Source organism: Odocoileus virginianus, chromosome 11 (assembly GCF_023699985.2).
Source record: "Odocoileus virginianus isolate 20LAN1187 ecotype Illinois chromosome 11, Ovbor_1.2, whole genome shotgun sequence".
Lineage (NCBI taxonomy): Eukaryota > Metazoa > Chordata > Mammalia > Artiodactyla > Cervidae > Odocoileus > Odocoileus virginianus.
This window is the reverse complement of record NC_069684.1, coordinates 32,094,184-32,121,048: the sequence shown is the minus strand read 5'-3', so window position 1 is coordinate 32,121,048 and position 26,865 is coordinate 32,094,184. Positions and strand designations below refer to the sequence as shown.

At 54.1% G+C, this 26,865-nt stretch overlaps 1 protein-coding gene across 4 annotated transcripts in view; it reads right to left on the bottom strand.

The window, feature by feature from the left end:
* KCNAB2 (potassium voltage-gated channel subfamily A regulatory beta subunit 2) overlaps nucleotides 1-26,865 on the bottom strand; it is a 96,765-nt gene that overhangs the window by 63,497 nt on the left and 6,403 nt on the right. Inside the window, exon 1 of one of the 4 annotated variants that reach the window (XM_020904464.2) lies at nucleotides 17,018-17,124. The exons of 2 other annotated variants lie outside the window; for them this stretch is intronic. The gene's annotated coding sequence lies outside the window, so the exon portion shown is untranslated. Of the gene's footprint in view, nucleotides 1-5,440; nucleotides 5,553-17,017; nucleotides 17,125-26,865 lie in introns of those variants that run through there. One more of the 4 variants, XM_070474195.1, reaches the window with a different exon arrangement.

Sequence of the window (26,865 nt, the reverse complement as noted above, 5' to 3'; positions counted from 1 at the left end):
GCGCACACACACACACACACACACACACACACACACACACACACACACACACTTATGCTCAGGCCAGTGCAGAATGAGCAGAATGACAAAGTGTCATCTCCAGCCTCAGCCATAGGAGACTTGCACTGGAACCTCTGCCATTGTCATGGACGAAACTGCCCGAGACAACTCCCACCCACTACGGTCCAAAGAGGCCAGGCTCCCATGCAAGAGCCACCTGACCTTAACTGGGCATCACCAGCTGCCCTGTGATGTGGAGCTGGCAGAACCGGGAACACACTGACCTGCCACCAGGACTGTTACCCAGTAGGTGAATGGACTTTTACCTTTAGCACTGCTGGCAGCATGTTCTGCTGTGCTTTAGTATTCAGGGTCATTCTTGTTACACTAAATTATAACTCCAGTGGGTGACGGGAAGCTACTTCCAGTTACTGGAAAAGGAGGTCAGGCTGTCTCTCTACCGTAGACTCTGGAGCCCAAAACTTAGGTGACAGGAAACTTCATGTAAGTGAGATTTTTTGATGCGAAGTTAGCCCTTCGAGCTTTGGAGAGGGTGTATGAGTGCTAAGTCACTTCAGTCATGTCTGACTCTTTGTGATCCCATGGACTGTAGCCCGCTAGGCTCCTCTGCCCATGGGATTCTCCAGGCAAGAATACTGGAGTGGGTTGGCAGGCCCTCCTCCAGGGGATCTTCCCAACCCAGGGACTGAACCCACATCTCTTACGTCTCCTGCATTGACAGGTGTGTTCTTAATCACTAGCGCCACCCAGGAAGCCCCTCTGGAGATGGTAACTGTTTCTAAATCCAAACCTTGCTGGAGGGACTTCCCTGGTGGTTTAGTGGGTAAGACTCTGTGCTCCCAGTGCAGGGGGTCCGGGTTTGGTCCCTGGTCAGGGGACTAGATCCCACACGCTGCAACTAAAGACCTGGTGCAGTCAAATAAATAAAAATTAGTATTAAGAAAGAATCCTGTGGGAGCCTATACACGTTTCCATCTTCTTCTAGGGCTGGTTGGGTGACAGGGCTCCACTCTGAGTGACTCTGGGAGACCATTCCCAGTGTTGGGGAGGGAGGCGAGGCCCCCTCGGTTTGAGCTGTAACTGCCCTTTGCCAGTGTCTGGCCTTGGGCAAATCTCTCGACCTTCCCAAGTGTCAGTTTCCCCGTCTGTGAGATGGGATGGTAAGAGGAGTCGGGGAGGAGCTGATGCGTTACCAGGTGGGGTGAGCAGTGAGGGCCTCGGGGACTGGGATCTGCCTGTTCTCAGCCTGCCTGAGGGAAAGTGCTGCCCAAGGCTGGGAAAGTCTGAGATCATAGCTCCTTCCTGAACATTTGCGTCCTCAGCCAATGGCAGGTGAGGTCGTTCTTGCATAGGTGTGTCCATCCTAGAGGCAGCCTGCTCCCGGGCAGTGGTCCTGCCTTCCAGAAAAATCACTTTTCAGGGTCCTCAGACTCACTACAACTCTTTTTCTTTGCTGCCTCTCTCCCTTGCTCTCAGAAGTCTTCTCATCTTTTTCACATTTCTAGAAAAAGTCTCATGGCTTACCGAAGAGACCATGCATAGGCATGACTCAGTGTCATGGTGGGGGCCGTCTGGGGCTGCACCTCATTCCGGACCATCCTGGAAGCTCAGAGGGTCCAGAAGGCTTGGCCCTAGATCGCTGAGGTCTTAGGAATGATAACACTGTATCAGTTATCTATTGCCACATGACAAGGATTAGTGGCTTACAACAACAAAGGATTCTCACACAGTTTTGGAATCAGGAGTCTGGGACTGACCTGACTGGGTGGTTCTGGCTCAGGGTTTCTCCTGAGTCTGTGGGCAGGATGTCAGCTGGGGCCACAGTCTCATCTGAAGGCTCCACTTCTTTTTTCTTGCCTCACCATGCAGCTTACGGGATCTTCATTCCCTGGTCTGGGACTGAACCCTGGCCCTCGGCAGTGAGAGGTCAGAGTCCTAACCACTGGACTGCCGGGGAATTCCCTTGAAGGCTCCTCTTCTTAGACGTCTCCTGGACGAGGCCGTGCACAGGATGAATCCTGTACTCCCTGGATCTCTCAGGTCAAAGCAGTTGGCTTCCCCCAGGGTGAGGGATGGAGAGAGAGAAGCTGCTGTGTCTTACCTGACTGAGACTCAGGAGATGTGTCTATGGGTCACAAAGCCCAGCCCGAATATGATGGAGGGTGTGAGGACCAGGAGGTGGGGCCCCTTGAGGCCATCTTGGTGGTTCACCATGGAGACACCAGCAACAGACTCTTCCTCATCCTTACTCTGTCCTCATTTTCCCAGCCTTTCCATACTGTTCATAGGGTTCCTGCGGCAAGAACACTGGAGTGGTTTGCCATTCCCTCCTCCAGTGGACCACGTTTTGTTGGAATTCTTCATTATGACCTGTCTGTCTTGGGTGGCCCTGCACGGCAAGACTCATAGCTTCATTGAGTTATGCAAGTCCCTTCGCCATGACAAGGCTGTAATCCCAAGGCTCAAGAAGGCTGAGGGCCAAAGAACTGATGCTTTCAAATTGTGGTGCTGAAGAAGACTCTTAAGAGACCCTTGGACTGCAAGGAGATCAAACCAGTCGATCCTAAAGGAAATCAACCCTGTATTCTTTGGAAAAACTGATGCTGAAGCTGAAGCTCCAATACTCTGACCACCTGATATGAAGAGTCGACTCACTGGAAAAGACCCTGATGCCGGGAAAGATTGAGGGCAGGAAAAGAAGACAGCGACAGAGGATGAGATGGTTGATGGCATCACTGACTCAATGGATGTGAATCTGAGCAAACTCTGGGAGATAGTGAAGGACAGAGGTGCCTGGTATGCTGCAGTCCATGGGGCTGCAGAGTCCAACACAACTGAGTGACTGAACAACAACATTTCCCCTGAGACCACAGGGATGTTGGCTCCAACAGGGGAGGGGGCGTCACTTCCCGTGCCCACTGATTGTCCCAGCAGCATCAGGTACACGGAAGATGCTCTGTGAGTACTGACTGGGGGACCAGGGAGAAGCTCATGGTGCCTCGGTGTGACGGGTGTGTGATGGGAGTTGGGTGATCTCCACGGAAGCACAGGCCTCAGGGTTAGGACTCAAGTTCCTGCTTCTCGAACTGATGTCACTTTGCATGCTGCTTCTTGAACCCTGGAAATCCTTCCTACCAAAGCCCTGAGGTATCGCTCTGACTGTGACACAGCATAAAACCACCGTCCTTACGGGCCCAGAGCCTGCGGGAGCCACGACGGCCACAGGGTGCCTCGAGAAGAGACAGGAAGAGGTGTAACTGCTCGAAACCACACAGATCCGGAAAGGCGCTTGTGTAACTCCCCTTCCTCTCTCTCCCAGAAGCCAGGAACCCCAAGATAGGAGACGACTCCTCCCCTATGAGCAAGATGGGCAGCAAAGGGCGAGAGCTACCGAATCTGCGTGCGCTTGAGGTGTCCATTGTGCTCATGGAGTCATCGAGGGGGACAAGCAGAGGGGCCTGGTTGCCAGAAGGGGCTGGAGGTCAACAGCACCACTCCCAAACAGCACCATCCAGACCTTGCTCTGAGTCAGATGGAGTTGGGGGTGGGGAGAACGGTGCAATCTTTATTAGGGGCTGGGGGTCACAGCCAGGACGCCCTGCTGTTTGCCAATGAGAACCCCAGTCTCCTCTCAGCTCCAGAGGCCTGAGCCGGGGGGACGGGTGGCACGGTGACCCCTCCAACTCAACACTTCATAGCATGGCCCACGTGTGGTCAGACAACAGTGGAGAAATCTGGACCGGTCATGGAGCCCAGGGGCAAGACTGCCTGATGGCGTCTGTTCACATGTCTGACTGGTGCCCCATTAAGAATTCCTTATCAAGATCACAGACTAAAAGTTTCCATCTTTTCAGAGCAACCTTCAGATGTCTGTTCCCTGATTACAAACGGGTCAGTCAGCACAGAGCCGGGGCTGGACTGTTTCAGGGAGAGTTCCTGCTTACATATAATTAGTGCCACGATAAAAAAGATTACAGTCCCCAAACCCACCTCTCCCAAAGCAACAATGAAAGGCCTTTCCCATAGTGCAGACCACCCAGGTCCACACCCACTGCTCATGCACCTACTGGCTGGGTGCCTTCCACTTGAGGTGAAGACTCACTGTGGCTCCTGGGTATGTCCCAGCTGCATGTAGTGATGGCGGGTTGGGGTCAGCAGCCAAAGACCCCCAGGCTTGGGGACACCCTGGGAGGGGATGGAGGCTTGGCTCATGGGGTGGGGTGGGGGGCTCATCTCCTGGCCATGGCTCCCCCAGCACTATCCAGATCCTGGTGACCACAGGTGGAAAAGTGTGGTCACTTGATCCTGGGAAGAGGGGCCTTGGCGCTCTACAAACTATGTGAGCTGCAGTGGGTCAGGGCAAGACACAGGAAACAAAATCCCACACATGCTCTGGAATCTCCATAACCTTCCCTGAATGCCCAGGCCAAGGCCTCCCTGCGGTAATTCATTCAGCAACCATCAGAGCCTTCCTGTCTCAGCCCAGGAAGCTCAGGGTCTCCTTCCCACTCACCGCCCTGGCCTCCCACAGTGACCACAGCCTACACCGATATCCTGCTGGGGCCCAGAGTGGAGAGGAGAGCAAGGTGGGGGAGGGAGGTACCTAGAAGCTGCGCTTTTCCGGGCCTGGAGGAGGCCTCTTAGGCCCCAGGGAGCTTGCCTTGTGCCCCTCCACGTGGTGACCACGGGTGCTCTTCCAGGACAGACCTGAAGGGTGGGAAAGGATCCAAGGGGTCCTCCTGCCACCCCCTCTTGCCCTGAACTCTGCCCTGCAGGAGAGGGGAGGGATGGGGCCCCTTTCATCATTTTTAAGGCAGGACCCCAGCTCCTTCTGACTGTGAAACTACTCTCTACTCAGAGATGGGAACCCAGGCCCGGGGTGGTGGTTGGGAGGTTTCTGGAGACAGCAGTCTGGCAGGCTCCTCTCCAGGAGCTTCTGGGGCCGTTCGGCAGCTGCCCCCTCACCCCCCAGGGCCCACAGAGGAGGCCCCACTGAGCCCTTGATCTCCGGCAGCTCCTTGACTGGGTGATGAAAGCAGAAGCCAGACACCCTGGAGGTAGAGCTGTGTCAGACACCTCCAGTGGGTGCCGCCTGCCGCGCCCCGCCCGCCGCCTGCAGCTTAGCAGTCACTGGGTCAGAGGAGGCTCGCCAGTCTCTCCGGGGTGGGTGGGGGGACGCCTGCAGCTGCTGTGACAGCTAGCTACGTGGGCTCCGCCTGGGTCCAGCAGGGAGTCCACAGGGGCAGCTCCCACCCTGGCTGCAGCCAGTCCTGTGGGGGCGCAGGGCCCAGGGAGCTGCTGGGCCGAGGAACTCTGGAAGTCAGGGGAGAACCCCAACCCTGCAGAGGGAGCTGGGCTGCCGTCCCCTCGAGCACAGAACCCATCCTGGGAAGCAGAGTCCCTGAAACGCCCTGAGTACCTGCTCTCGGGTCAGAATGGCTGGAGACAAGAACATCTTGGTGTCGACGAGGTGGAAGGTGAACACGGCGGGACCACAGGCCAACCAGGAAGCTGGTGGCGTGAGCGACAATGTGGAGGATGCTTGGCGAGACGGGGTGTGGCTTCTAGTCACAGGCGTGTCCTGAGGAGGGCCCCAGACAGCCCAGGGGGCCCCCTCTCTGCCAGGGGGTGGGGACAGATATACAACCAAGCAGCCACCAGCTAGCTCTGGGGCTGTTAAAGAGTTCCTGCTTATTGGCGCCAGCTTTGCGCCAGGGCTAGGCTACACACCTTCTACCCTCGTCACTTCATTTGATTGTCCTCATAGCCCTGGGGTGGGGGTGGGGTTACTGCTGCACGGATGATGACCCTGAGGGTCAGAGGTCAGGCCTATGGCCAGGATTCAAACCCAGAACTGGGCTGATTCCAGAGCTGCGCTCTGAGTCAGGCACTGCTAGGATACCCCCCACCCCGACCCCGGGGGACAGTGAATCTGGGCAGGGATCTGCCCCTCACTCACATCCCAGTCCTGGTCTCAGCACTTTGCCAGGACACAGCAGGTGCCTGCAGGTGACGTGGGGGTGGGGCAGCCTGGGAGGACAGGTGAGGGGGATGCCCCTTCTGGGGAGGGGGGAGGGGAGAGCCAGAGGGAGGGTGTGGATGGAACGTTCCATCTGTGCTGTGCTGTGACTGCAGCCCCAGGCACGGCCCATCACCCGCTCAACCTCGGATTCTTCCCCCTGCCCCGGGGTGGGCCCCCCTCTGCCCCGGGGTGGGCACGGGGCTCTGAGGCTGCTGCGGGTCCTGGCAGGATGAAGACACAGAAGGGGTGACGGAAAACAAAGGGGAAAGAGAAGGGAGAAGTAAACAGCTTGGGGGGCTCAGGATCATCTCGAGATTGACTGAAGAGTGGGAGGAGGGGGGAGGGAGAGCAAAGAGAAAAAGAGAAACCCTGGGGAGGGGGTTGGGAGGAGAGCCCCCTGGCTGAGCATCCCCAGTCACACACAGCCCTTGCCGCCTTTAACCCTCGAAGGTGGGGGTGCCTTTAGTCAGGACTCTAGACCCATGAATACTAAATGCTACTCAAGGCCACCATAGCCTGCCAGGCTCCTCTGTCCATGGGATTCTCCAGGCAAGAATACTGGAGTGGATGGCTGATTCATGTCAGTGTATGACAAAACCCACTGAAATGTTGTGAAGTAATTAGCCTCCAACTAATAAAAATAAATGAAAAAAATACTATATATAAAATATTAACAGCTGCAGTTATTAAAACTACATTAAACTCCCTTGAGCTGGGACAACATAAAAAAAAAAAGAATACTGGAGTGGGTAGCTACTCCCTTCCCCAGGGGATCTTCCCGACCCAGGGATCAAACCCAAGTCTCCCGCACTGCAGGAGGATTCTTTAGCGTCTGAGCCACCAGGGAAGCCACAGTGAGTCAGGCCTCAAACTGCAGCTTCTTTCGTGGCCCCTAAGAGCATCTGCCAATGCTTCTTCAAGACGTTCCTTTGGAAGTGGGAGGGCAGGCCACTGCTAAACGCTGGGCTTCGAAGTTCAGGATACTTCATTTAGTCTCAGGGGCTTCTCTGTGGATGCGTCTGAGCCATAGATTTGAGCTGGATCAATAAATGTGACAGAGTTGCTGAGTGGTCCACTGGCCACCCACGGGCCTCACTTCCTGAGTCATCTTCCAGCTGGTGAGGCTGGGACACAGTCTATTAGCAGGATCCTGGTTGGGGGGTGGGGTTCCAGGAAATGTTGCTTTCCTTGTGCAAAGGGAATCTTCTGGAATTTTTCTTCCTCATGAGGAGACTGCCTCCTGAGTTCTGCCTCTGTTTTCTTTTTCTTCTTGGCCGTGCCTTGTGACATGTGGGATCTTAGTTCCCTGAGTAGGGATCAAGTCTGTGTCCCCTGTGTCGGGAGCACAGAGTCTTATCCATGGACCACAGGGAAGTCCTCTGCCTCCATTTTCAGCACAAGGAGTGATGCAGGGTGGGGGGTGTCTCCGGCTGGGGCAGGGGGCAGGAGGTGGCCTGCATGGAGTTACCTGTAGCAAGTCATCTTCTTCTGTGCCCTCCGTCTGACCACAGACCAAGGTGGAGTGCCAGGTGGGTCCTGAGCGTGTCTCAAGTATGCTCCTGTTAAGGGCAGACCACACAGGGGTCCCAGCTGTGTTCACAACTTAAGGAGCAAGTGCTGAATAGATCTGCCTCATGGTAATTCACGTTTTGTTGGGTCGGGACCCTGGGTGGCGGGCACATCCCCCAAGTGTAGCGGGAGAACTGGGTTCACGTATCCTGTTTGCTCCCAAGGTTGAGAAGAAGAGTGGGTCCAGGGCTCCGGAGACACACAAGTTCCTCCATACATTGCTGAGCTGCACGCACCTCCACCTGCAGGGAACTCTAAGCAGATTAGTCTTCTGGGGACAACTGAAATGATGAAAAAGTCCTTTTTTTTTTTTTTTTTTTTAATGAGGAGTTGAAATCTACATCCTTGTAACTTCCACCCACGGGGTCCACTTCCGCTCTCCAGCCTCTGAGCTAAGAATAGTTCTCACGTGTTTTAAGTGGTTGGAAGAAAAACAAGAGGAGAATATTTCATGGGACATGAACATTATATAAAATTCAAATCTCAGTGTCCATGAATAAACTCATTGGTGCAGAGCCATGCACATTCAGCTGCCATAACAAATGCCACATGTGGTGGTGATGGTGGGGCTGTCAACAGCAGACATTTTTTTCTCAAAGTTATGGAGGCTGGAAGTCCCAGATCCAGGTGTGGGCATATTCAGTGTTTGCTGAGGACTCTCCTCTGACCTTGAGGATGGCTGCCTTCTCCCTGTGTCCTCAGAGGCTGAGAACAAGCTTGCTGTGGTCTCTTCTTATAAAGGTACCAAACTGTCATGGGACCCCACCCTCAGGACCTCATCTAAACCCAGTGTTAGTTGTTCAGTTGTGTCCAACTCTGTGACTCCATGGACTGTAGCCTGCCAGGCTCCTCTGTCCATGGAATTCTTCAGGCAAGAATACTGGAGTGGGTAGCCATACCCTTCTCCAGGGGACCTTCCCAACCCAGGCACTGAACTCAGGTCTCCCATGTTGCTGGTAGATTCTATTCCTACTGAGCTACCAGGGAAGCCCAATCACCTCCCAAAGATCTCAACTCCAAAGAGCATCCCATTGGGAATTAGGGCTTTAAAATCCCCAGGTGGGGCTAGTGGTAAAGAATCCACTGCCAATGTGGGAGACCCAGGTTCGATCCCTGGGTTGGGAAGATCTCCTGGAGGAGGAAATGGCAAACCACTCCAGTATTCTTGCCTAGAAGAACTGATGGACAGAGGAGCCCAGCAGGCTGCAGTCCATGGGGTCGGAAAAAGTCAGATATGACTGAGCGACTGAGCAGTTCATTTCTTCATGTGAATTTTGGGGGACACAGACATTCAGGCCAGAACACTTATTCTTGTATCAGCTATGACTGTTCTCATGTCACACGGCAGAGCTGAGAAGCTGGGACAGAGGCTGCACAGACTGCAAGGCAAAAATGCTTACTTTCTGGTCCTCTGTAGAAAAGGTTTGAAGAGCCCTGTTTTAGGAGTTACTGAGGCCACACCCCACTTCTTGAGCAAAGGGGCTGTGGGCAACCTTCACACACACCCTTTGGAGGCACAGTCCCCCGCCCCCCTCCCCTGGCGGGACTCCATCCCCACCACTGTGAGCCCACACCTGTTTCTTGGGTCCACACCTCGGGCAGCACCTCCCTCCGCGTGGTGCTTCAGTTGAGTGAGGTCGCCGCAGAAAGCGCTCAGCTGGGCCCCCACGGGAGCTCTTGGTGCCTGTTCATCGCGTGTGGTTAGGTGAGCTTGGGTGGTTTGGTGATTTTCAAGCCAACTCTGGGATTCAGTTGAGTTTTTAGCATATGAGATCACAACCTCCTCTCTGGGGATTGGAGGTTAATCCAGTTTAAAAACTGATACCCAGAAGCAGAGTCATCTCAGAAGTGGTGTAATGTGTAGCGTTTTGCCCAGTTCTGTTCAAAACCTCTCTTGGGGCCGGGGACAAACGCAGGAGGTGTATTTGTTGATGCTGGTGCCTGGAGGGGCCCCTGATCATGATCCGGGGGATTCACCACCGGTGCACACTAGTTCTACATCCTGTAGTCCCCACTCAGGTCATGTCAGGAGTGAGGGGTCTCCTGGAGGCATCACAGAAATGCAAAGCTTCACGGTTGAAAAGCTCCTTGTGGTTTTTCTTCTCTTCCTGGGAGAAACCTCCCCAGTGATATGTTATGCAAACTTTCCAAGTGCTCCACACAGGCCACGAGAAAACGCCCCTCAGAATCATGACCGGGCACTACAGTCTGTCTAAAGGGTCCTTTCCTTCCCAAATGGTGGGCGTGTTGCAAGGCTCAAGGTTTGAAAGGATTCCGTGTGACTCATGGAGTAGGGGGTGGGCCCCAAGGACACCACAGGAAAGAGGACCCCCAGGAGGGCCTGCTCTGCCCTGCCCGGTGAGGGTCCACCTCCTCCTCCCCCTCAGATGTTCGGGGAACAGAGCGGGGATGGTGGCCAGCAGGTCGGGCCCAGGGCTTCCCTGCGGCTGTTAACCTTCGGGGTCTGAGGTTAATCATGTGACTCAAATGTGTCTGCCCCAAAGATGTTCCTTGCATGAGAGAAAGCAAATTACTGCAGAATCTTTTTTGACAAACGACATCTCCAAAGCCCAAATCAACATCAGCAAACGGAAACACCACCAAACAAACCCCCATTGTTGGGAGATGTGTTTTGATGGATTGGATACCTCTCTGGATGCTGGAGCATCTGATGAAAGACGTTTATGGTGGGGACCACAAACTTGTGCAGCAACGGGCCAGAGGGCGATATTTTGGGCTTTGTGAGTCTCTGCCCTGTGAAAGCAGCCAGAGACAATTTGTGAATGAGAGGGTGTGGCTGTGTGTCAATAAAAGTTTATTTATAGGGATTTCCCTGGCAGGCCATTGGTTAAAACTCTGAGCTTCCACTGCGGGGGACATGGATTCAACCTCTGGTTGGGGAAATAAGATCCTGTTTGTCAAAAGACATGGCCAAGAAAGGAAAAAACAAATAAAAAAAATGAAAAAAAAAAAAAACAACCCAACAAAAACAAACCCTACTAAACCTTTACAGACAAAAACAGGGACTCCCCTAGTGGTCCAGTAGGTAAGACCTCGCCTTCCAATGGAGGGGATATGGGTTCAGTCCCTGGTTTGGGAGCTAAGATCCCACATGCCTCTCGGCCGAACCCCTCCCCCCCAAAAAAAAACATGAAACAGAAGCAATATCATACCAAATTCAGTAGATCTTAAAAATGATCCACATCAAAAAAATCTTAAAAAAACAAAACAAAACAAAAAACAGGTGGTGGGCTGGATCTGGCCCTCAGGTCATAGTTTGCAGAACTTTGATCTCTAAGGACTGAGGCTGAAGCTGAAGCTCTAATACTGTGGCCATCTGATTCGAAGAGTTGACTCATTAGAAAAGACCCTTTCCTAATGCTGGGAAAGATTGAAGGCAGGAGGAGAAGGGGACAACAGACGATGAGATGGTTGAATGGCATCACCAACTCAATGGACATGAGTTTGAGTAAACTCCAGGAGTTGGTGAAGGATAGAGAAGCCTGGTGTGCTGCAGTCCATGGGGTCACAAAGAATTGGACACAATTGAGCGACTGAACAACTATTAAAAGCGGTGACATCCACCAAAAAAAGATGGAAGTGTGGATCCTTACGAGGTCCATGGCACTTGCAGCTCTGCTATGTCCTTTTGTGGGGACATTCTGGTCAGGAAGGGGACCCCCTCACTTATAGATGACTCTCATGCTGCCTGCTGGCCAAGCCTGTGCCCCACTGACTGGTTGGGGTGCTGGGGAGGAGGGGGGAAGGCACAGAGGCACTGTGCCCCCTGAGTCCTCATTAACCTCCTTTACTTTGCTAGTAATTCTGATTTATCATCAGACTGCAGGCCTGATTAATCTGTTCCTAGTAATACACGTAAAGCCGCTCTCCCAACCGCTTGCCGGGGACAGCTGGCCACCGTTGCAGGCTGCTGCCTCTGATGTTGACTATTTTTGGTTACTCTTCTTGCCTCATTTATTTTTGATTTGGGTTGCTCACACAGACTGTATGTTCTTTCCTGCTCCTGCACTGAGATGAAATAAGTGTAGAATTTTAAAATCCGGCTCATGGTGCCTCAACATGGTACCTGGAAGGTGCTGCCATTGGAGGTGGGGCCTGCAGCCCCACCTGCAGCCTTGCGTCACTCTCCTTGGCACAGTGACCTGTCCAGTCCTCGGGAAAGGCTGGGCCTTCAGGGTCCTGCATTGACACTGGGCTTCAAGTAGCTTGGGGTCCAGGACATCTGAGTGTCCTCTGAGGGGTGTGGATGGAGAAGGCACCAGATGTGCACCTGAGCAGCATCCTTGACCTCATCCCTGGGCGAGGACCAGTCCAAGCTGCTGGGGACCGAGTGTGGAGGTTTGAGGAGCCAGGATGAAGGTTTCCATGTGCACTCACTCACTCAACCTTCACCCCACACCCTGTGAGGCTCGTAGTACTTACTACCCATCACTGGTGATGGCCGGGAAACTGAGGCTCAGGGCGGTTAAGTCGGTCTGGCCATGGCCCCCCAACAGCCCTGTGAGTCCCTCTTCTGAGCCACAGCCCTGCGCTGCCATAAGCAGAGAGGAACAGCCAAACACCTCCTCCTGACAAGGGTGAGACAGTGTGCTTTCCAGGGTGAGAGTAGGCAGGGTGGGGGGACAAAGGGCAGAGTCAGGTGGGACATCTCATTAGGAGACCAGTGATGATCCAGGTGGGAGCTGGGGAGGCCCTGGCTGGAGTGGCCAGGTGACCAGTGGAGCTGGGAGGTGGAGATCAAAGGGTCAGCTCGTGGGTGGATGTGGGGCCTTAGAGGAAGGTTGAGGTGCAGGGTGACCCTCAGGTTTCTGCAGAAGAACTGCCAGCTCCTGAGATGGGGGAAGTGGTGGGGTGCAGCAGGTTGGGGGCTTTCTGGAGATTGGTGGTGGCTGTGTCCAGTCCGAGGAGTGCATGGAACACCCATGTGGGGCTGGGGTCCTCCTCTCCTCTCTTCTGCCACTGAGCCTTGGCAGGTGCCACCCCTCTGCCCAGGACATTCTTACTGTGTGTCCCCACTCAGATGTCACCTCTCCAGGGGCCCGTCCACCATGTCAGCATGTGCATTTCCTGAGGAACTTGTACCTTAACCTGTGGAGACACCACCTGGCTGTCCCCCAAGCAGACGGTGAGCCCAGAGGGCAGCCACTGGGTCAGTCTCATTCCCTGAGGTATCCTTTGTCCTGGGACATGGTGGTGCTGAACATGTGCAGGCAGGTCATGCCCACTCAGCATAATCATGTGCTCCTTCTTCCTGCAACCTCAGCACCTCCACCAAGGGGTTTCATGGTGGGAGAGTGCAGCCCGCACAGGCCCAGGTTGGGATAGCAGGCCATCACTGGACTTGACAGTCTCTACTAGGTCTGGAGTTCCTGACCAGGGTGATCTCTGGTTCATGACGCATGTACAGAGCCAGGCATGCATGCATGGACATAGAGCACATGTATATGCATGTGTGAACACGTATATACACTCACACACCACCTCTACCATCTTCACCTTCATCATCTCCACCAATTCCATGACCTTTACCATCTTCACTTCCATTACTTCCACCACTTCCATCTGCACTACCTCCACCACCTTCATGTCCATCACCTCAACCTCCACCAGCTCCACCTTCATCACCTCCACCACCTCCATGACCTTCATCATCTTCATATCCATCATTTCCACCACCTCCATCTCCACCACCTTCATCACCTCCACCACCTTCATGTCCATCACCTCTACCTCCACCACCTCCACCTTCATCACCTCCACCACCTCCATAACCTTCACCTCCATCACTTATACCACCTCTGCCTCCTCCAACTCAACCTTCATCATGTCCACCACTTCCATGATCTTCACCATCTTCACGTCCATCACTTCCACCATCACCATCTCCACCATCTTCATTACCTCCACAATCTTTACCTCTACCACCTTTATATCCATTACCTTCACCAACTCCACTTTCATCACCTCCACCACCATGACCTTAACCTCCCTCACCTCTACCTCCATCACTTCCACCAGCTCCATGACCTTCACCTCCATCACCTCCACCTCCACCAACTCCACCTTCATCACCACCGCCTCCATGACCTTCATGTCTATCACCTCCACCACTTTCATCTTCATCACTTCCACCTCCACCACCTCTAGCAACTCTATAACTTCCACCTCTATCACACCCTCCACCTTCACCCCAGGCTGCCTCCTCTTCCTCCAAGCACTGCTACCTTGGAATCTCCCCTGCTGAACAACCCTCTGAGCTTAAGTTCTCACCTCCATGCCCATGAGCCCACAGCTGCACCTCCATCCCACCCCTCTGACCTGAGCCCCAGGTTCAGGACCTTGGCAGCCTGTTGGCTCCATCCACATGGCTGCCTCTAGGACATTCCCTCTCTTGCCCATCTTTACCGCTGGCCTCGGGTTGCCCACCTGTCACCAGAGTCCCATTCCCTGATGCTCCTGTACCTATGGCAGCCCCAGCCCTCGTTCCTGCCGCTCCCCCTGGGGGAGCAACATCATCTGCTGGCAATGTCACCAGCCTTGGGGTCCAATGCCATGGCTGCTTCTCCAGCCTGCATGGGTCACCCCACACTATCATACTACAGTGGTTAACCAACCGTGGGGAGGAATTGGCACTTTTCATTTCTAACACCTTTGTCATCTACATCTAAATGACCCTTCTTGATGCTCCGAGAAGCAAACAGCTGGGGCAGGTCTACTCGACTCCAAAGCCAAGATTCTTAAGGCGACCTCCTGCCATCTTTTCCCAGACTCTCATGATGATTCCTGGAGAAGAATGCTCCCTACAGCTTTCTGGTCTAAATCTTTGATATTCAAATACCAACCCAGCCTCTGGGCACCCTCATCTCCAATAAAAGCTCCCTCTCTTGCCTAAATCCAACTGGGAAATATAAGGGGCCAATGTACTACCCCCCTGCCCTGCACCTCAGGCTTTCTCACCCCTTTTATTCACCTGAGCAGGGATGAGGAAGGACTCGTTAACTTGTCCTTGGAACATGAATAACCTTGGACCAGGCATTCCACCTGTGACCAGGGGATGGGGATGATTGAAGGGTGAGGGGCAGGCAGCAATCCCCCAGTTCCCAGATAACAATCCCTATGGGATCCCCAAGACAGGGATTTTTCAAAGTCTGTGTGTTCTGGTAATACTTTAGCTAGTTCTTCAATCTAAAATTTATCTACTTATTTTTCTAGTGATCTCTGAATTATGACAAGTAATGCTGGCTTTCCCTTGATTGCAGGAACAGTGAGTTTCATTTCAAAATAAGCTTATTTAAGAAGAAAGTTTAACCAGCTAAAAGAGAGATGCAAACTCAGAAACAGATCTGGTTGTGTGCACATATGACTCATAGCAGCAGATGAAAGGCTGGTGGCTGGAGTGTGGAAATACTTGCCAAAGACAGAGACAGACAGACAGAGATAGAGAGACAGGGAGACCAGAGTGCAGGAGAGACAGTGCTTTCTGAACCTGTGGCATCAGAATCTCATCTCTGGAAATCCCAGGAGGAGGTGCATAGACTGCACAGGGCAAAGTGAATTCCGGGTCAGCATGCAGTTCTTTCTTTTTTATTAGAACTAATTTTAAATGCCCTTTTGTGAAAGTGTATCAGAGTTCCTCCCAGTATAGGAAATTTATCAAGACAGTCTAGGGAGAGACCAGAACCCCAGCAGGATGGAGAGCTCCAGGCCAGCCCTGGGGAGGTGCTCTAATGAAGGTCTGGGTGGGGGATGTGCCTCTGAAGGTGTGTGTGTGTGTACACACACAAGCACACGTGTGCGTACACACACAGACACACACGGGCCCACTCTATCTATCAGCCCAGCAGCCCAAGGTCTGCTGTCCGTTCACATACCCTTAGAGATGCCAGGGAAGCCCTCTCCTTCCACTGCCTGCACGCTCCACCCTGGCTTCCTGCCAGTCCAGGAAGGTGGTACCGAGCCCCACATGTGGAAGTACCTGCAACCTCATGGTCAATGTCCCAGGCCAGCCCCGGGCAGCTTCCTGCTGCTCTGAAAAGCAGATGCTCCACAGGGCCAGTGAAGACGAAGGACTCAGGTCTCCACCAGGTAGGCGGTGATGGCCACAAGGTCCTGAGAGCCACCTGGGTGACCCAGACATCCAGCCAGAGAACATTTCAAACATACCCTCAGAGAGTGTGCCCCATACCTCTGAGGGGAGGCAGAAGGGCTGGGCCCGTTCCCACCTCCCCTGGGGTGAAGTGCACCCAGGGGTGTGTTTGCTCTCCTCTCTCTCCTGCCTCAGTGGATGCTCCCAGAGCGATGGAGGAGGGGTTGCTCCCTCTGGGAAGCCAGGCCACGATCAAGTCAACAGGCATCTCCCCACCAGGCAGCCCCACATGAAGCAGCCCCTTGGGGGAGGCTGGGGGTGGGGGGCCCCACACAGTGTGAGATCTGAGTGGGGGCGTGCTGGGGGGCAGAGCTGTGTCCCCAACATTCCCCCACCCCTGCTCTCTTTTCATGATGAGAGCATCTCTCCTCCATTCTGGTGTCAGGAGCTTGTCCTTCACGGGGAGAGGGTCTTAAAGATAAAGAGTGGGGACCAGGGAGCTCTGTCCCCTGCGCTGGCCACCATTGGGGGACCGGGGCTTCGTGAAACCTGAGCCCTGCCCTTCATCCCAAAGAGAAAATGAGCTGCAGCTCTAAACGACCCACCTCCAGGGTTCCCTTCGCACCGGTGCTGGTGAGAGGATCTAGGTGAGGCTGGACTCCCCCTGCACCGCCACTCACCAGCTCCCTGGGGGGGCGGCCATGCAATCTCAGAGGACTCCAGGCAGCACCCACGGGCAGAACCGAGCCCAGGGCACCCTGCGGCCAGCACGGTGCGCATCTCCAGTCGGTTGGCTGAGGCTGCAGTGCCGCAAGTACCTGGCTGAGGCGTCAGAGACAGAAGCTCTGCATCCACCTCTGAGCGGGATAATCAATGAGCCCAAGGACTGCGGGGTGGGGGGTGGGGGGGTGGGCAGAAGGGGAGGGGGTCCAAGCATATGCATCCCCTCCCCCCAAGGGGTCAGACCCACAGTGAACCTGGTTTTCCCCACTCTTTGAGGGGCATCCTGAATAGAAGGGATAGAGAGACGTCTCATCTCCTATCACAGTGGACTGGGGTCTTTCCAGCTGAGTCAAGATGGGAGGAAAACACAGAGCTGGGGGTAGGGAAGAAGGACCGCCGCCCCTCCCCCCGCCACCAGTGATCAGGGCTGTGATTCCTGCAGTGATTCAAAGCCTGACTCAGCAGATGACACGGGAGAAGCAGAGGCGGCCCCAGCTCCCGGCAGGCGGATTGATGAAGCAGCTCCAAGCTGCTTCCCTGGTCTGGGGAGAGGGGTGGGTTTTTTAACTGCTTACCCCCCAGGATGGCAGCAGAAGGCAGAGGCCGGCATGCTGGAGTCCCCCAGACAGGCAGTCTCGCAAACTGGTCTCTCCAGTCTAAGTGGACGCACTGGCGCCCTCTTGTGCCACCAAGCAGTCCCTGGACACACAGTCCCCAGTCCCCTCCCCCGGGCATGTGGGGGTCTCTCTGGGGCTCTGGATGACCTGGGGCCGGGAGCCCTTGGGGAGTGGTGGGTGTTCTCACCCGCGGAGGTAACACTGAGGGGCTGGTGATGGGCTGTGGGGATGGGGGCCGCCTACTTCTGGCCAGTCCTGCTCAGGGACCTCTGGCCACCATGTCCAGCTAGCCACTTCCCTGTACTTGGCACAGTGCCTGGCACAGCATGAGGCTGACTATCTGTGGCTGACCCCCAGAACTTTGCATGATCACACACATGGCGGTGCTGGACCCCTGGAATTCAGGTGGATTTTAATGGTGACTCTTAGGAGATGCTGGGGTTCAGACCTTGGTGCCTTTTGTAGAGGGAATAGGGAGGCTGAGAAAAAGGTTGCTTGCCAGTGTCTGATGGATCTGGGACCTCTAAAGGCTGTAGCATAAACTTGCCCCTCCCTGGGGAGGCACAGGCTCGCATCCTGAAAAGGGGGGCCTCTCTGAGCGCCTCCCATTTGCCCTTGATGGAGCACACTGTCCTGTCTCCCCTGCTCACCGTCACCCACAGGTGAACTCTGTGAGGCCTCCCCAGGCTGCTTGCCCACTGCTCTGAGGCCAGGAGGGGACTCTGCCCTCTAAGCACACTGGCAGCTGTGGGCAAGGTGACTCCATACTGGATCCCATTCCTCATCGTGGGCCCCGGCTCTGGGTGCAACTGCTGGCTTTTCAGCAGGGTGATCCAACTCAACCCAGCTCAACCCCAGGTCCACCTGTCACTCTTCCACTCTGGCCCCGTAGACAGTAACACCTGACATGCAGTCCCTACCAATGACGAAGAATCAGAAGACCAGAAAGAAAGCCACAGAGGGGGCTCTGGGGGCGGTGGTGGGAATCAGTGGCAGAAACGTGCTGTAGCGGCTCAAACCGTGTCCCTGCCCATCAAAGAAGTGAAGTGAAGTGAAAGTTGCTCAGTCGTGTCCGACTCTTTGCGACCCCATGGGCTATACAGGCCATGGAATTCTCCAGGCCAGAATATTGGAGTGGGTAGCCTTTCCCTTCTCCAGGGGATCTTCCCAACCCAGGTCTCCTGCATTGCAGGCGGATTCTTTACCAGCTGGGCTACCAGGGAAGCCCAAGAATACTGGAGTGGGTAGGCTATCCCTTCTCCAGTTGATCTTCCCAGCCTGCCCATCAAAAGACATGTCAAAGTCCTAATCCTTAGTACGGTTGAATATGCCCTTCTGCAGCAAGAAGGTCACTGTACATATAATTAAGGCATGTTATCTTGGATTGGGGCTTCCCAAGTGGCTCAGTGGTAAAGAATCTGCCAGGAGATGTGGGTTTTGATCCCTGGGTGGGGAAGATCCCTGGAGAAGGAAATGCCAACCGACTCCAGTAGTGTTGCCTGGGAAATCCCATGTACAGAAAATTCTGGTGCGCTACAGTCCACGGGGTCACAAAGAGTTGAACATGACTGAGCTACTGAGCATATGCAGGCATATCCTGAATTGACCTGTGTGTTAGTCACTCAGTTGTGTCTCACTCTTTGTGACCCCATGGACTGTAGTCTGCCAGGCTCCTTTGTCCATGGGAATTCCCAGGCAAGACTACTGGATTAGGTTGCCAAGCCCTCCTCCAGGGGACCTTCCTGACCTAGGGATTGAATCCACTTCTGCATCTCCTGCATTGCAGACAGATTCTTTACCACTAGCATCATTTGGGGTGGACCCTAAATCCAGTGATAGGTTTCCTAACAAGAGGAGAAGATACAGATGCAGAAAGGAGGCAAGGGACGGAGGCAGAGTTTGGGGTGATTCATCTACCAAAGCAAGGAGGGCCAAGGATGACCAGTGATGCTGGATGTCGAGAAAGGCCTGGAGCAGACTCAGAGCTTCCACAGGGAACCAGCCCTGCAGACACCTTGATTTTAGACTTCCAGCCTTCAGAGTGGCCAATGAATAAACATAGCCATTTTTAATTCCCCCACTTGTGGTCATTTTCTCCAGCACCCCTGGGAAGCAGACTCACTGGCCACCCTTGGCAACCCCCTAACCTTAGCAGGTTGTAGGCAGAAGCTGCTCTCGCTGGGAGTGGTGACCCTCTGCTGGGAGCCTGTGTCCCCAGCCCTGGTTCAATTCCATACCTTGGGGGAGGGGGTGTCTGCAGGCAAATTTCTGCAGCTCTCCCTGTATAGTGAATAGGCTCCTGGGGCTCTCCCTGCTCTCAGGGGACTATAGGAATAAATAACAAATGATTTCAAAGAGGATTATGCTGCTGGGACCACATGACAGAGGCATGAAAGATTAATATCTTGCCCATGCAGCACTAGACTAGCAATTCGAAAGCCAGCTTTACTCCACCCCATCCATTAAAGGCTCTGTTGAAATTAAAAGGGATGCAAAAGAAAGCCATCAGGCACTACACCTTTGCAATCTTGTAATGAACAGGAAAAAAAATGCATTTTTAAATGAAAATACTCATTGAGGGTGAAGCTGCAAAGAAGCTACTCCAGTGAGGTGTTGCTGCTTTGTGGGTATGTGGCACAATTTTCTGGGAAAGTAATCAGGTAATAGAGGCCCAGAGCCTTAGATCTAGAAATCCGACTTATATAAACATAACCTAACCGTTCAAGGTCCGTCTAGTCAAAGCTATGGTTTTTCCATAGTCATGCATGGATGTGAGAGTTGGACCATAAAGAAGGCTGAGCCTCAAAAAATTGATGCCTTCGAACAGTGGTGCTGGAGAAGACTCTTGTCAGTCTCTTGGACAGCAAGGACATTAAACCAGTCAATGCTAAAGAAACTCAACCCTGAATATTCATTGGAAGGACTGATGCTGAAGCTCCAATACTTTGACCACCTGATGAGAGGAGCCAACTCACTGGAAAAGACCCTGATGCTGGGAAATATCAAGGGCAGGAGGAAAAGCAGGCAACAGAGGATGAGATGGGTGGATGGCATCACTGACCCAATGGACATTAATTTGAGCAAACTCCAGGAGATAGTGAAGGACAGAGAAGCCTGGAGTGTTGCAGTCCATGGGGTTGCAAAGAGTCGGACATGACTGAGCAACTGAATAACAACAACCATTCAAGAGGAAATAAACTTAGATGCATACCAGTGTTCATGATGGCACTATTGGGAAGGGTGAAAAATTGCTAAACCCCTAGGGAGATCATGTTTAAGTGAATTACGGAAAAATGATGGGATGTGAGTCGGTTTCTTGCAGTGATGACTCTCCCTGTTGGGAAGATGCTCAGGCAGTGATGTGAGTCAGGAAGTGGAGAGCCCCATGATTCTGCAGGTGGGAGGGGAAAGCATCCAGGACGTGGGGAGGGGGTCCCACCTCCCAACTGCATCACTGCTGACTCAGTGACTCCCTTCTGGTGGGGTGTTTGTGTGTATGAGGCAGGGGAAGACAGACTCTAGGGGTAGCACGGGGAGTCCCACATGGGGCTCTGCCAGCACCAAGTTGGGGGCTGGGCTGGGCCTTCTTGCGCTTTCCCCTTACCAGGCATCCTGGCCACTCTGGCCCAGGGGCAAGTCCAGGAGTGAGGTGACCTGAGGCCCGGAGTCCTCTAGTGGCTGTGAGACCTGAGGTTAAGCATGAAACCCGTTCTCACCCATGAAGCACCAACTTTGGGAGTGGCTGGAGGATCAAGAGTAAATGCTTGTGGGTTTAAGCAAGAGCCTGACAGAGCAAATCCTGGACCAAGGGCAGCTGCTGATACAAATAATGACAGGAAAGCCATCACCCTAGCTCTCCTCTTCCCCATCATCATGGTCATCATCACTGTTGTCATCACCAACATGATCATCATCCTCATCACCACCATCTCCATCATCATCCCCATCAGAACTACCATCATGGGCATCATCATTGTTGTCATCACCAACATGATTGGCATCATTGACACCACCACCACCTTCACTACCATTACCACCGATCCCATCATCACCATCCCCACCAGCACCATCATCATGGTCATCATCACTGTTGTCATCACCAACATGATCGTCTTCCTCATCACCATCATCTCCATCATCATCCCCACCAGTACCATCATCACCACCACTACCACCACCAGCATCAGCATCCTTCTCCAGCATCACTTGAAGCACCTGCCTCCTTTCTGCAGCAGGGCAAAGGCTTTTGGTCATCCAGCCTCCCTCCTGGAGACCACCAGCTTCCCTGGACATCTGCCCACGGGACATGGCCTTCTCTGCCACCTGGGACCACTCAATCTGGATGCCCTGGGATGGTTTCTGCAGTTCGAAGGAATTATCTCCACATAATTAAGTGGCTCTGCTATAAACACATGAATGTGGCTGCTGGACGCTAAGCATGTGGTCTGTTTGTGGGGCTGCCGGGCTGCAGGACACGGCTTATCTGTCCAGATGCCAGGCAGCTGGGAGCCTGTGGCCATCAGCCTGTCATGCCAGTCCCTGGACCACAGCTGCCTCAGCACACAGGCTCTGACACCTGGCTTTGTCTCACCCTCAGCTGCAGCGGTGTATCCCTGCTGACTGCCACCTCTGGCTGGGTGCCAGGTCCCAGAGGCCATTGCTGCTTTGCCTTCCCTGGGGCACTGCCTGTTGTTCAAGGTGCAGCAGGATTGTGCCCTGGGGATATGATACTTTGCAGATGATCCATCAATGGAGCGGTCTGCCTGAGGGAGATGGAATAAGGGAGCCTACAGTGGGGATGGCCTGTGCCTGCTTCCAGGTAGCCCAGGCCTGGTCCCATGGCTTCAGCTCAAGGACTCAAAGCTCACTAGGTGGCCAGTGCATTGCAAGTCAGCGTCTCCAAGCATGGACTCTGGAAGTTCCTGGGGCAGATGAGTGGACAGAAGGGGAGGCGGGAGGGCAGTCTTGCCCATGGGCAGTGCCAGAACCGGCACCAGGACTTCATTCCTGGAGTGAAGCCTCACAAGAAATGGAGGAGCGGAGGGTGCTCAAGACTGTGGCATCACCTCTCTGCAGCTCTGAGCCCTGGAGATGTCAATACAGTGAGGGAATGGGTTGTGAGGGTGGGCCTTGGACACTTGCGATGCAGTGGCTTGAAGGACCAAAGTCTCATGGAAGTCGAAGAAATCAGCCTGGGTCAGGCAAGATTTCCTTAGGCTTAAAGGGAGGGTGATGGCCCTGGAGGTCCTACCCCACCAGCAATATTCACCCATGTGCTGCATGCTAAGTCACTCAGTTGTGTCAGACTCTGCGACCCCATGGACTGTAGCCCACCAGACTCATCTGTCCATGGGATTCTCCAGGCAAGAATAGTGGAGTGGATGGCTATTTCCTCCCCCCTTCAGGGGATCTTCCTGACCCAGGGATCGAAACTGAGTCTTTTATGTCTCCTCATTGGCAGGCGTGCTCTTCACCACTAGTGCCACCTGGGAAGCCCATATTCACCCACATGAACAGAGCAGTGAGTATCTCCCTGGTGGACCAGGCACGGGCTGTCTGGTTAATAAAAGAAGGGAAAGGACTGGGTTGGGGGATGCAGATGCACCCTGAAAGTACTCTGATGAATGGAGGAGGTTCCGGGGATGCTTTGGCACTTGGTTTCTGACCAAGGGTTTCACAGAGTTCCTGAGTGAGGTGGCAGCCACCAGCCTCCCCTGTTCTGCCTCCTGGGAGGGTCCATCATTTCTGATCATTGCCAAGTACCTGCTTCTGCCATGTGCCTGCCCAAGGGCTGAGCTGGGGGGTACAGAGGTGACTGGACAGACATGACCTATCTTCAGGGGGCACATGCTCTAGGAGGGACCGGACACCGGTAGCTCAGAGAGACTTATGGGATGCTGGTTAGGGGGCTCAGGAAGTGGACACTAGCTGGCGGTCAGAGTTGCTTGGGGGTCCCATGCTGCCAACAAGTCTGATTCCTCCATGAACCCTAGTTCCTCTCTCCCTAAAATGAGTGGCTGGATCACATGGTGTCAAAGAGTAAGGAGCCCAAAGGGACTTTCCTGAGGACTGCTGGCTACTCGAGTTCAGCCCAGCCACTCGATAATAAATTAAACAGACCCTGTAACAGTTTATATGCCTGCTGGCTCAGGGCTGCTTGAGAGACCAGGGGTTCTGCATAAACCTGGGGGCAAGTGCTCTCTCATCCCCTCAAGGGACTGGGGAAGTGTACCCTGTCCTGTGCCCTTGGCCCCTGACCCAGGGCCCTTTGCTTTGCAGAGGTCTGGGTGACTGGTGCTGCATCTGCCACCCCCTCTCCTGCTGCTCACAAAGGCTGCTGCCCAGAGGCCCACATGCCTGTACCGTGGGTCCCCACCAGGCCCTCGGCATCCAAACAGCCCAGCAGGTGGCTGGAAGCCTCTAGCAGTTCCCCACTGTTACCATGGTTACCAGGGTGCCGGAAGGTGGGGAGAAACCCTCTCCTCTACATCCGTCCCAGCAGTACCCCAGTGGGCTTTGCCAGAACCTTCCAGCCCTGGGTGAGGCAGGGAGTGAGGGCCCAGTCTGATACACAGGCTTTGTGCATGTGTTTTGTGGTGGTGGGGGCTCTGGCAATCATGGCAGCTGAGGAGCTCAGGGCTCCCAAGGGAACTATGAGCAGGGGACAGGGTGGGGGCCTCCAGGGACCTGTCGGCTCCCTCTCCCCCATTCTGCATGCATGACCTAGCACAGACCCACAGAGGAGCCTCATCTGTTCTTTTGTTCTTGCCAAGGTCACGGGATGCCTGGGAAAAACTACTGCAAATCCCAACAGAACAGTGCCCCCTTTCTGCAGGGAAACAGGTGCTCTGACTCTCAGGCACAGAGATGCCTACCTGTTTACACCCTCCCATGTCCCGGCCAGGGCACATCTTTCCCTTAAAGATGAGTAGCCTCTTAGACTTCCCTGGTGGTCCAGTGGTTAAGACTCTGCCATGCAACACAGGGGATATGGGTTTGATCCCTGGTCAGGGAACTGAGATCCCATGTGCCGTGGAGCAACTAAGACCATGTACCACAGCTACTAAGCCTATGCGCTCCACAGCCCAAGCCACAACTAGAGAGCCTGGGCAATGCAACAGAAGATGCCGTGAGGATCCTGCATATGCCACAACAAAGATCAAAGGTCCCACATGCTGCAACTAAGATCCAGCACAGCTAAATAAATAAATAAATATCAGAAAGCAGAGACATCACTTTGCTGACAAAGGTCCATAGAGTGAAAGTTACATTTTTTCCAGTAGTCATGTACAGATGTGAAAGCTGGACCACAAAGAAGGCTGAGTGCTGAAGAACTGATGCTTTCTAACTACGGTGCTGGAGAAGACTCTTGGGAGTCCCTTGGACAGCAAGGAGATCAAACCAGTCAATCTGAAAGAAAATCAACCCTGAATATTCATTGGAAGGACTGATGCTGAAGCTGAAGCTCCAATACTTTGGCCACCTGATGCAAAGAGCCAGCTCATTGGGAAAAACCCTGATGCTGGGAAAGAATGAAGGCAGGAGGAGAAGGGGACAACAGAGGATGAGATGTTTGGATGGTATCACTGACTCAATGGACATGAGTTTGAGCAAACTTTGGGAGATAGTGAAGGACTGGGAAACCTGGTGTGCTGCAGTCCATGGGGTCACAAACAGTCAGATACAACTGAGTGACTGAACAACAACAACAAAAAATAAAGATGAGCAGCGCCTCGGACTTCCCTGGTCCAGTGGTTAAGACTGCGCTTTCAATGCAGGGGGCGTGGGCTCGACCCCTGGTTGGGGAACTAAGACCCCACATGTTGCTTGGTGCGGTCCCTACCAAAACAGATGAGCAGCCTCCAAGATCTTTCCTCAACCAACCCTGTGCCATCTCATGAGGACTCCCCCCAGCCCCCCACACCACCGCTGCAACCGCCAGCCATCTCTGCACCTTAGTGTGTGGCTCTCCCTGCCCAGAAAGCTTCCCTGTCCTTTCTGTCTTCAGTGAGAACCACAGCAGCTCCAGCCTCACCTCCTCCCTTCCTGACCACGTGGATGCACCTTGTCCTGTCGTGTTGTGCCCATTGGGCCTGCAGTCACTTCCGCTGTGACCTGAGTGGCATCTCCACGGGTTGGAGCCCACGTCTCCTCCCCTGATGACCGAGGGGCCTGAGGGCAGTGGCCCTGTCTGTGCCCCTGTTTCTTGGGTCAGTGAAGGATGGGGTGGAGCACAGGCCACACCTTCACAAGGTGAGGCTCAGGAGCAGGGTTGCTCCTACGAGCAACTAGAGTCCCTCGTGTTGTGACCTCAGGCCCAGGGTGGCGGATGGGTCTCATCTGAACAGGTCCTTTGTCTAGGACGTGGTCCACATGTACCCCACAGGAGCTGCCCCAAGTGCCACCAGTGGTCTTTCCCAACCCAACTTTCAACCTTCGGGATGAGGAGGAAGCATGACAGCCTCCCCGGAGCCCCTGTTGTGCCCCCAGCAGGGACACAGGAGGGTCAGGGCTATGTGTCCCTGTGGAAGGGGGCAGCATTTTGTTGGGATTTGCAATAATCCCTTTTCTGGGCATCCCGTGACCTTGGCAATAGCAGGGCAGAGATGGCTCCAGGCCGCCTGGACTGGGTGACAAGAAAACACCTTCTCTTCGGTGAGAGACAAAGGCAACACTCCCTGGGGGGTGAGGGAGCTGCTGAGCAGAGGTGTGGGGGGGAGGGTGGGCCTCACGAGAAGGGGAGGGGATGCCACAGGTTCAGTCCTGAGGGACCGGCCAGTTCCTGAGTGGAGCACCTGCTTCCGTCATTCAGGACAGGTGAGAGAGTCAGTCTTCTGGTCAAGTGTCATCCTAGGAGGACTGGGGCATGGCTGACATCAGCAACTCCCCACCCATGGCAGGAATCAAGTTGGATTTGGGATTTGAAGCTGACAAAAGCATAGCAGGTGGCCCAGTCAAGTGAGGGCTTCCCAAGTTTCAGAGTGTTGAAGCAGCCCCAGGAAGCCCCGCTCATCAGAGCTTCCAATGGTCAAGGTGTGTATCCTTGGGTGTCACTTTACAAAGTGGAAATGGGAGTCTGCTGCAAACTTTGAGTGTTTCTCAAAGTGCTGCCTCGGAACCCCAGGCCAGTGGCCGCTGAGCCCCACCAGGACTCGAGAGGGCTGTTTTCATTCTCCCCCTGTGATCCTAATGTGTGTCTCAGGGCTCAGGACCTCCTGGCCCCTCTGGGGCCACCAGAGAGGCCCCCTTCTCTGCAGTCATGTCACATGCATCAGTGAGACTGCAAGGATGAGCCCCAGCCCCTCAGTTCATAGGTATCCCCAGAAATGTCCCTACTATGACAGGACACAAAATCACCTACCATAGAAACTATCTTTTATGAATGAACAGACTGAGGATGAGGCTGATGGACCCAGTTCACCAGAAGAGTGACTTTTCTTTCCACTGACCTGCTTGCCTCTCTCACTGTCTTGTCCTTCCTTCTGTCATGGTCAGATTTCTCAGGAGCCTGGGCTTCCCAGGTGGCGTTAGTGGTAAAGAGCCTGCCTGCCAATGCAGGAGATATAAGAGAGGTGGGTTCCACCCATGGATTGGGAAGAACCCCTGGAGGAGGGCATGGCAACCCACTCCAGTGTTCTTGCCTGGAGAATCCCATGGACAGAGGAGCCTGGTGGGCTATAATCCATGGGGTCGCAAAGATTTGGACATGACCGAAGCGACTTAGCATGCAGTTAGGCAGCAGAGTGCAAAGGTCAGAAGGGGGGGCATTGGCCCCCAACAGCCTGGGTTCAGATCCTGACTCCTTC